The sequence below is a fragment of the Mesoplodon bidens genome, assembly GCF_964165515.1.
Source record: "Mesoplodon bidens genome assembly, chromosome: X".
Classification (NCBI taxonomy): domain Eukaryota; kingdom Metazoa; phylum Chordata; class Mammalia; order Artiodactyla; family Ziphiidae; genus Mesoplodon; species Mesoplodon bidens.
In genome coordinates this window covers 123,555,965-123,567,194 of record NC_138163.1, presented here as the reverse complement: position 1 = coordinate 123,567,194, position 11,230 = coordinate 123,555,965, and positions in this window count along the sequence as shown.

Below are 11,230 nucleotides of genomic sequence, written 5' to 3'. Positions count from 1 at the left end.
TAGGATACCTCACCATAGAATTCAGCAGGCCGCTAAGATACAATAAGCCTCCCTATTCAATGAACACTAAGTTCAAAGCATTATATCCTTAGGGAACACTTTCATTAGGTAATGACAATAGAGTCCTTTAGGAAGAGCCAGTCAAAAGCAGGGGAAAAGGTGGTTTTACTGAAAACCTTTGAATAATCCCCATCCTACTTCTTGTAGTATCACATAGAAATCTTAAAAGAAAAATACTAGTAAGAATGAAAAAAATACAAAGATGGAACCATGTACACGATGGCCAATTGCACCCCTTCCTATTTAGCAGAGGGAGTGACTATCTCAAGGTCACCCCTAAGTTACATGAATGGGTATAAAAACCGTAATAATATTGCAGTGGAATGCTGAGACAGTGGCAATGGAATTCGCAGTCTGACTTTTTCTTTCTTTCTTATTTTCTTATGCATTAAATGTTCTTGGAGCATTTTTATAAATCCATTCTCTCTCTCTCATAACTGGAGGAAAAAACTAGTATCTACAAAGATTTTTTGGTGATGGTACTTGCTACCCAGAGTGTCTCTTAATTTTAGAGCAACATTGATTTAGGTCTACTAGATCAATTCATACCAACAATAAAAAGGGAGAGAGTTCCCCCCAAATAGGGGAAAAGTAGAAGCAACTTATACTTTATGAAGATATGAACATGAATAACTTTATTTTAGAGATACAAAGCCCTGAGAGTAGGCAATAATATCTAGAATCCTAGAAAGCCAATATTCTATGACAGTTATTCAATGCTCCATGGAGGAAGATGTGCTGTGATAGAATATGGCATAGCCTGTTAGTCAATGTTATATGGGGGATTAAGAAAGGTTAGGACCTGTGATTTGGTCCATCTGCTGGGGGCAGAGAAATCGAGAAAAGAGAAATTGTTGGGAAAAGAGAAATCGAGTTTAGCAGATAAAGTACAACATCCAAAGGGAGTGGTAAAATCATGTTGTAATTTCAGGCAAGCAACCAGCACTAGGAGTTTGAAGAGAGATACATGGGAGTTCTAATGAATAGGCTGAATGCATTTAGAAGGAACCTGGGGAGGAGAGAAATGGATGAATCCAGGTAGACAGGCAGTTAAGGTAAACAGGTAGCAGGGCCACCTGCTAGAGTTTAGGAACAAGATAGTATTGGTTTGCCATGGCTACCATAACAAAGCACCACAGACTGGGTGGCTTAAACAACAGAAACTTATTATCTCACAGCTCTGGAGTCTAGAAGTCCACAGTCAAGGTGTTGGCAGAGTTCCTTCTGAGGGCTACGGGGGAAAGGGTATGTTCCAGGCCTCTGTCCTGGGCTTGCAGATGGATGTCATCTCCCTGTGTTTCTTGACATTATTTTCCCTGTATGCATGTCTCTGTGTCCAAATTTCTCCTTTTCATAAGGACACCAGTCATATTGGATTAGGGCCTTCCCCAATGACCTCATTTTAATCTGATTATCTCTGTAAAGACCCTATGTCCCAAATAAGGTCACATTCTGAGGTACCAAGGGTCAGGAACTCAACATGATTTTGATGGGGGGAGGGGACACAATTTAACCCATAACAAAGACCGAAGACCATAAGATGAAGCTCTAGTGCTAGCAGGGATGGGGGATTACCAAGATAGCCATTCAGACACAGTCCAAGACAGAACTTGGATGTTAAAGCGGGGGCACATGTTAGGCAGAGTCTTGGAAATGAGACAATTGTCAGAACTGGAGTCTGGGGCCAAGCCTGATGGATTCTCAGGTACCTGAATTGAGGTACAAGAACTACTGAAGGACGGGATAGGATTGGCTGTCCAAGCCTGCATGCAGTCAAGAGGAGGTCTCAACTTCTGGGAGAGGGAGGCCAGCAAAAATTGAGGTTCCATGGGGCTCCATGAAGAACTGGGAAATTCCATGGGATATGGAAAATCAAAGTGGAAGGCATTGACTTTTTATACTCCCTAGTGAAGCCTGTGTAGAGACGTTTTGCCAAGACTACTTGTTCCCCCTCCTTGCCCCAGTGGGTGTAGTCAGAACCTGATTATCTCTGCTCCTGATTTCCTCAAAACTGGAGTGCGCTAACCCTAGGTTCTCAAAGGCATTTTATGGACAGGTACTTGAAGCCACAGGATAAATAGGGTTCATATTCCTAGAGCATCACTTTAACTTGGAGATTATAATGGAATCAGATGCAAAGTTAGTGTGAATTTTTATAATAAATTATGAGATGAGAGAAATTTCATGCTTGCAGAGTACAGCTGACTATTTGGGTCACACCCATGTCTCCTTGACACTCATCATTCCTGTACAAGCCAACTGGTGTCTTATGTTACTAGAAACACCTGCGACTCTGCCGGGGGGCGGGGCGGGGTGCTTTCTCTTGGTCAGAGCAGCAGTTAACAAACCTGGGATCCATCCTAAGCCAATGATGAATGGGAATTGAAATTTCAATAACTCTGCTTCCTTGACTTTGGGTGGGGGTGGGAAGGGAAACTTTGATTTATGTTCTGTACTGTTTCCCAAAGGTCCCCTGTGGGACTGAGCCCTCGGCCCACAGAGGTAACCTGCTCATTAGTGTACCCTGGATTGGCTTCCTTCCCTTTTTAGCGCACTTCCCCCACTTTCCCATTGGTGCTTCTTGGGTTTACTTCCCAAACAACCACTCAAATCCTCGTCTCCAGGTCTGCTTCTGCGGCCACCTGCCCAAGATGCTGAATCTGGTTTGAACCAAGTCCCCAGACTGTAGGGTGGGTAGGGTGATGGTGAAGTTTTTTTTTCTTTTTTTTTTTTTTTTCTTTTTTTTTGCGGTACGCAGGCCTCTCACTGCTGTGGCCCCTCCCGTTGCGGAGCACAGGCTCCAGATGCGCAGGCTCAGCGGCCATGGCTCACGGGCCCAGCCGCTCCGCGGCATATGGGATCCTCCCGGACCGGGGCACGAACCCGTATCCCCTGCATCGGCAGGCGGACTCTCAACCACTGTGCCACCAGGGAGGCCCGATGGTGAAGTTTTAAGAGGTTATATCCATCTGCCTTTAAAGGAACTTTGCTGGTAAATTAAGAAATACTGGCTTAAGAGACAATCGTATTGCACTTGAAAATGTTAAACCAGTGAGTGGTCCTCAACCTTTTTTCTTCTCCTAATTCATCTTTGAGGCTCCACATATTATCTTCAACAACTCAGATGAACTCTGACAAAAACACTTTAGGTTATTCTCCTTTCTTTACCCTCCAAACACAGAAACGGAAAGTAGCAAGAACCCCAAAGCAACACACCAGCCCACATCGAACCCCAGTGCCCTAGGAACTCACCACGGATCATCGAGGACTTACCACCATGATTCCCCCAGAACTAGCTTTGTTCCCCCGGGTGTGATTTACCTTTTATTTGAAAGATATGTATATAAAAAAGTGCTAGTGGTTTTCTGTGTTGCTAGAAATGGTTCTTTTTTTTTTTGGCTCTTATTTAAAAACTAGAATTACAAAAGAATCTCCCAGGACTCTTTATTGCTGCTTAATAAAACACACTTTGTAGCAGAGATGTCCCTTGACTTGAGCTCAAACAGTACAAACTGGTAAGTGGGAATTATTCCATTATCCTTCACCCTGCTCATGCTTTATTACTTAATAACACTGCTTTACACGGCTGTAAGTGAGATTACAGTATCAGGCTAAAGAGGTGGCACATTCAGTTGCTGCTACTGCTTCTAAGAATATCGCTCCATGATCTATGCGCTTTTTATTTCAATCTCCCTTCACTATTCCTATAAACAAATTTTGGTAGCATATAAAGTAATACAATAAATAAGTGAAACAATAAACAACCTGCTCTTGGAGTAAACTGAATGCTAGTAGAGGCATGTTTCTATCGATAACTTAAAATGTTTATAGTTTACATCATTCTTTATTAAAAAGTGCAGTGATATTAAACTGTACCAATTTAGTCTTCCTGCCTCTCAAAGGAGTCCTTAAGATAAACAAGCAGGAATGTTTGAAAAAAATTTTAAATAACAGTAGCAGAATTGCTAAGAAAGACATATCCAAAGTGAACCTACTGGGATGCTGGAATGGTTCCTATTTAATTTTCTATGTTTTTACTCATATTTCTACACAAGAATGTTGAATAATAATTAAGGTACTCCTAAGGAAATGAACATAATTATTGATTTGCAATGTTACTTATTGATTTGCAATGTTACTTACAGCCGTGTAAAGCAGTTACTTATGGAGAAGCCACTACCAAAATTCATTTATATCTAGGGTTTACTTTTGTCATGTTTATAAAGTAACCTCATGAAATTAGTGCTATCATAAGTGGATTATTCACCTCACTTGTTTACTGAAACAGTGATTTTTTTTTTGGATGAACCTGAACTTGAACGGAATGGTAGGGCCCTTTCCTCATTTTTCATTAGGTTTAGAGAGTAATCCAGCTTTAAAGATATTTCTCCCCCTCCTCCTGCAAGAATTGAGTCTCCGGGCTCTAAGCTTTCACTTTTGGCCTTGGAAAAGGAATATGTATATATTATGAGGTAATTTTAGTAATACATTTATTATTTATATTCTTTAAACTATAGTTGCCTTTTCATGAGGCTTTATAGTGATTTTCTCTTGGAACTTGATCCAGACTCTGGGATCATGCAAAAAAGCTCTCTGTATTTTGGGATTTAAAAAAAAGGCTGGTAAGACATTTGTAATAAGTAGGACGCATGTGACCTTAAAACTACAGGATTCTAATTGTCCTACTGTGACCACTTTGATTTGTTTAGGACATTTATTAAAGGTCAGAGAGATGCCTACTTCTAGATGTCAATGGAACCAGTGCTGATTTGAAATTCAAAAGAAATTTGAATGTTGTAATGACATCATACCCTCTCTTCAGAAAATTGGCTTTCTCTCCCTCCTCCCTACCCTATCCTCACTTTTGATTGTAAAAACAGTATTATAACACCTAAGAGCATTAAGAAACAAAATTCCTAATACTACTATTATCATCTCTATTTGTTGCCTTCTACTCGTTGCCCATACACTTTATATTTTTAAACATAGTAGCAATCACAGTATATATACAGAATATCGTATTCTGCTTTTTTATCGCCAATTCTTTTTTGAAAAGAGAGCTGGAATTTCTATAAAGAGATTATAAAATAGGACTAAGGAAGCTACATCACCCTAGCAGAAAAAAAAAAAAAGGAACATGTGTTGATTGCGTGAATTTCAAGCTTTTCAAAAGTGATGTAACATTTACCTTAGATTCGTGAACCATAGATTTGAACCCAACCATCTTGGGTGGGAAAAGGGTATGGAATGTAATTAAACTAAAATTTGTGAATGAAAGTAGAGCAGCATTTGCTTTCTGACAGATTGCTAATTAAATGCCACGGAAGACTTGCATATTTAATTTTAGCCATGTAAAGAATGTGCAATAGTTCGTAGGCAAGAGTTTGGGCCAGGAAAGAAACAACTATATTTTTAGATCATTTCGCTATCCTTGTTAATTTATTATCCTCTGATGTAGCTGAAGTGTAGAAATGGAAAAGTTCCTTGACTTGATCCAGAGTTAGGGTTTTGCCAGGCAAAAGGGCAAGATACTTGAGGATAATGGCAAAAGAATGGTTGAAGTGATGTGCCATGAGTTCTAGACAGAAGAAGGAAGGAGATGGAGACAGGGGAAGGCTGATAGATGAAAACAAAGTAGAAGATGTCAAGGGGCTGGAGGTCTCTGTAATAAGAATAGACATAATGGTAAAAATAGAGCAAGAGAGCTGGAAGAATGGAGGGTTGTGTTCAGCAGGTTTATTAAAACTGAAATAAATCTGAAATGCAAGTGAGTTGGCCTATTTAAAAGTTGTTTTGGTTCTGTTTTGGGTTCTGTGTTGTAAAATATCAGTGCTTGAATAGAGAATAAGGCATGGGAATTGAAATCCATTCATTAACTCACTCCTGCATTAATTCAACAAATACCTTGCTAAGACCCACCCTAGGTGCCAGGTGCTATTCTAGGGACTGTAAACCTAGTAGTGAAGAAGGCAGAAAAATTTTTTTTGATGGTTTGGGATTTATACTCTAATGGAGGAGCTAGGCACTTAGCAAATAAATAAGATATCAACCTGTAACAAGAAAAAGAAATTATAGCAAGGGTATAGAGTCATGAGGGCGGGGGAGCTATTTTAAACATGATGGTCAGAAAAGTCAAGCGGGGGGAATGTGAGGAAGAACACAAAGGAAATGAGGGAAGAAGCCAAGCAGATATCTGGGGAAAGGACATTCCAGGCATAAGAACAGCAAGCATGCAGGCCCGGAGAGGGGAAAAAACTTGGCAGGCCTGTCCCTAACATTTGTGAAGCCCAGGGCAAGAGTACAAATCGAGGCTCATGAAATTTATGTCTAGACATTAAAAGTTATAAAACATATCCTATCATCCAAACTTGACCAATATACCTCCATATTGGCCAGGTCTAGATTTAGAATTCTTGGACTCCTCAGGGTTCTACACAAGCACCTGGTGGTACCGGGTGAGCCAGCCTCTGGCATCTGGTCCCAGCCAGAGGTCAATCCCCCTTTCTCTTCCCATCCCAGGATCCCCCCATCACCATGAGGGGTCTTGCACCATGTGAGTGGACATCCCTGCCTGCAGGTCCAAGTTCTGCTCACATACCCCCAAACAGCTGCCCTCTGATGGCTCCTTGGAACTAGGGATGTGCACACTCGTGACACAGTCTGCCCTTTGGGAAGATGAACCCGGGCAGAGGCCCATGCTGCTCCTGGAAGCCAGCTCTTGGCCATTTGGGCAGCCTATCCTGGGGTCCTGGGCACCCAGAATGTGGTCTAGATGGGGCACAGCCCCTGGACCCCACTGACTCTGCCCTGTAGGGAAGGGTGTGGCTGGGGGAGGATCAGAGCAACACCCTTGAAATCACAGAGGCCAGGGCAGTGGCCCCTTTTCCAGGACCTAAGGGTGGCGCTTTTGCTTGTCATGCTTGACGAGGAACAAAGACACGAGTCCCTATATCCTCAGGATTTGAACTGTGATGACGGAGGACATATGAAACTTCCGTTCTGTGGAGGGTCTATAAAAAGTAAAGGAAGGAAGAAAAGAAAATCAGAATGTATGGAGCATCTGTGCCGAGCCTGGCTGTGTGAAATACACTTTGGCTCGTGTGATCTAATGTAATCTTCCAAATAACCCTGGGAAGTAGGCTTCGTACTCTCCTGCATACAGTTAAGAAAAGAAAACAAGAGAGGTCACTTCCTTGCCCAGAGTCACACAGCCAGTGAGTCACGGAGCAGAAGCACAAACCCAGGGCTCCGACTCTTTCTAAAGCCCGTATTCTTTCCACAACAGCACATCACCTTTGAAAGACATCCTCAGAGAGAGACTTCATTTGGAAGGAGAGCGAACAGCAGTAAAGAAAGAAAATCCTATACTTTTCAGAGAGGAAAATGGCTGCAGGAGTCCCTCATCCAGGGCTGGTTCCTCTCCCGAGGTCTCTAGAGCTCCTGGGAGTCCATGAGGATAGTATGTTAGTTTATGGTCTTGAGGTATTTTTTTTTAACTGAGGTAAAATTTATATACAGTAAAATGCACAGGTCTTATATGTATAATTTGAAGAGTTTTGTTTCGCAATTGCAAACACCCATGTAACCACCACCCCAATCAAGACATTTCCTCAATCCCAGATATTTCCTCAAAATATGTCCCTCATCCCAGAAATTTCCCTGTGCCTCTTTCCAGGCACTCTCCTCCCATGATAGGCAACCACTGTTCTGATTTCTATCACTGGGGATTCGTTTTGCCTGGTTTAGAACTTCATGTGAATAGAATCATGCAGTCTGTATTCTTTTTATCTGGTTTCTTTTGCTCAGCATGTGTTTTTTTGTTTGTTTGGTTTGTTTTTGTTTTAGATTTATCCACATTATGGGGTAAAAGGAGTTCTCTCCTTTTTACTGTTAAGCATTCCATTGTATGACTATACCACCATTTGTTTATCCATTCATTTACTGATGGGCATTTGGGCTGCTTCCTATTTTGGGCCATGATGAATAAAGCTGTTGTAAATATTCCTGCACATGCCTTTTTGTGAATGTATGTATTCATTTATCTTGGGTCTAGACACAGGAGGGGAATTGCTGGGTCATATGGTAAGTATAGATTTCACTTTTTAAGAAACTGCCAAGCTTTTCCAAGGTGGTTACATCAGTTTACACTCCCACCACTAATGTATGAGTTTCCATTGATAAACTTATTTTTAATTTAATGTATTCAATTTTGAAATATTCCAAACATAAAAAAGAATGAATAATATTAGCTGACAGCCTTGTATCTATCATTCAGATTTAACACATTAAAATTTCCTGTATTTGCTTCTCATCTTAATAAAGGAAATATTACAGATGCACTTGAAGACTCTCTTCCCATCCCCTTCCCCTTCCTCCTCCCTGGAAATTAGCATCATCCTGAAGTTGGTGTGTATCTTCCCACATCTGTCTATTTTTAAGTATATGACAGAATATATGAACGATTTTCAATATCTCACCAAGTCTAACAAAGATGGCATATTTTCCTGTGATAAGTCTGGCCACGGTATTTGAAACAGAAGCCATCTTAATAAGCTCAATTTAATTCTTATTTCCTATTTATTGTTGTTTATCGATTCTAATATCTATAACTTAGGCTGTTTATGCCTGCAATTAATAGAAAATGGGGAATACTAATTTTATTTTAACAGGCAATTTACAAGGCAGATGGAAATCCTTCAAAGCTTGGAATCCTTGAAGGAAAAAATAATGAGGAAGTTTTTGGTGATTGTGCTGGTGGGAACTGTAGAGCTGATGTAACCCTCCCATATTACAGATAAGGAAACTGAGTCTCATACCAATTGTGACTTGCTATGTTTTTACGGCTAAAGAATGCCAGTACCAGAACCAGGCCTTCAGATGTCCATTCTAGAATTCTCTTGACCACAGCATGCAGCTTCCATGTCGCTGAAGGCAATCAAAGATGGAGAAGGGGGCTTCCCTGGTGGCGCAGTGGTTGAGTCCGCCTGCTGATGCAGGGGACACGGGTTCGTGCCCCGGTCTGGGAAGATCCCACGTGCCGCGGAGCGGCTGGGCCCGTGAGCCATGGCCGCTGAGCCTGCGCGTCCGGAGCCTGTGCTCCGCAACGGGAGAGGCCACAACAGTGAGAGGCCCGCGTACCGCAAAAAAAAAAAAAAAAAAGATGGAGAAGGAAGAAAGAAGAAAATGTGATGTGGGGGGGGGGGAGGAAGGAAAAACTTCATAAAAACAAGACGGCAGAAATGTGGTATTTTAAGGAAGAGGTTTGCCCTTCATATGAATGATTCTTGGATTTTGGTGTATATTTTTGGTAGCAGTATGTGGTGAGTCACTAACAAAGAGCTTAAGACAGATGAGTTAACATAAATGGACCAAAATAAGCTGTGGTCTCTAGGCTGAGCAGCTGTTGGCCAAACCTGCCAACAGTTTATTTCCCAGAGACACTTGCAGCAGGTTAAAGTGAGCAGGCGGTGAGTGCCACATTAGAAAATTCCATACTGTTCAGAGTTTCCTGTGCCTGAGATGTGGCTATCCAGGGGGAAGAGGAAAACTCGCAGCTATTTATTGAAGCCCCACTTTGTGGAAGAGGGTCAGCAGGGCTGCAGGCCCCAGGGGTGTGTGTTAGCGGCGGATAAGGCGGGGCACGGGAGTCAGAACGTCCTGGGTTTTCAGCCATGATGCGCCACTAGCTGTGTGACCGAGGAAGATTCCTTTAGCTTCTCTGTGGCTCTGTTTTTCATCTTCTGAATGAGGGGCTTTGATTGGATGACCTCCTAAGTCCCTTCCAGTTAAAACATGTATAGTTCACATTTATTGAGCGCTTACTTTGTGCCAGGCACTTCATGAAGTACTTTACCTATGGATCTTTCCCCTCCATTAAACCTTTGAGGCTGTTTCAACAGTAGTCCCATTTTGCAGAGAAAGAAACTGAGGCTTCAAGAGGCTAAGAGACTTGCCTGAAGTCACGTAGCAATGTCATGAGCGATGGCAGAGCCTGGACTCAAATCTGAGACTGTCTCGGAAACCTGGCTTCTTAATCAACATTCTGCATCGTCCCTTCTCTCTGGGCAGGAAATTAGGAATGAGTTATCGTCACATCCTTCTCCCTCTCCACAGCTTTTATCTGCCTCTAATTGTTATGCTTTCATTGCACTGCAGTGGATTTCCCGATCCTAGCTGGAGTCCTATATTGCATCCACACACTACACTGTGGGTGAATGGCTTTAAAGATAGTAAATCACATTCAAGACACACACCTCACACAGGACAGAAATAGTGTTGAGCAGGGCACAGCAGGGCTGATTCACAGCGTCACTGTCATCTTGAATATTTTGTACATACTGTCTACTGGACACGCTGTACTTGGTGTTCCTGCTGATGTCACTGGCAGAGATGTCTCCTGAGGAGACACCCTGTTTGAAAAGCCAATTCAGTATCCTCCTCTATCCTGATTTAATATGATAAGGCCATGGCAATGGCTGTGATAGTGGCAGCTCTTTTGTTCCCTTTCATAAATAACACGTAATTTAAGCAGCTTCCTGCACTGCCTCTCTTCCAATGAGAACATCAGACATAGGAAAAGCACCCCTCTTTCTAACAGAAAATAAAACGAACTCTAAGATTGTGGGTGATTTTATCTAACCTCTGTTCAAGATCAGCCTTTAGTTGGTGACTAGAAATCCTGTTAAAATCTGTCAGGATAGTTATAACTGAAATCACACTTTCCATAGTTCTTTCTTTGATGTCTACATATATAAAAATGGAGAACTGAAGCAATATCTAATAATTCAAACCAAAACAGAACTGCTGGTTATATTTATTGGGATGTTTTAAGACACAGAAAGTTTGAGCTGAAAAGAGAAAGGAATATACACTCAACCTTCTAAGTCAAAAGGCAAGCAGTAAAATACAGCAGATTGCATTAATGACCTTGATTCTTCACCTCTTCCTTTAGTCACATCCATTACCACGTGACCTTGTAATTTCTTTCACTGAAGAGTCAATTTTCCCTCCCCTTGAATATAGGTTGGCCTTGTAGCTTTTGGCCAATAGAATGTGGTGGAAGTGATGCTATGCCAGTTCCAAGTCTAGGTCTCAAGAGACCTGAGTGTTTTCATTTGCTTGCTCTTCTTCTGCTTGCCATGAGAGTATGCCCCGATTATCCTGCTGGAAA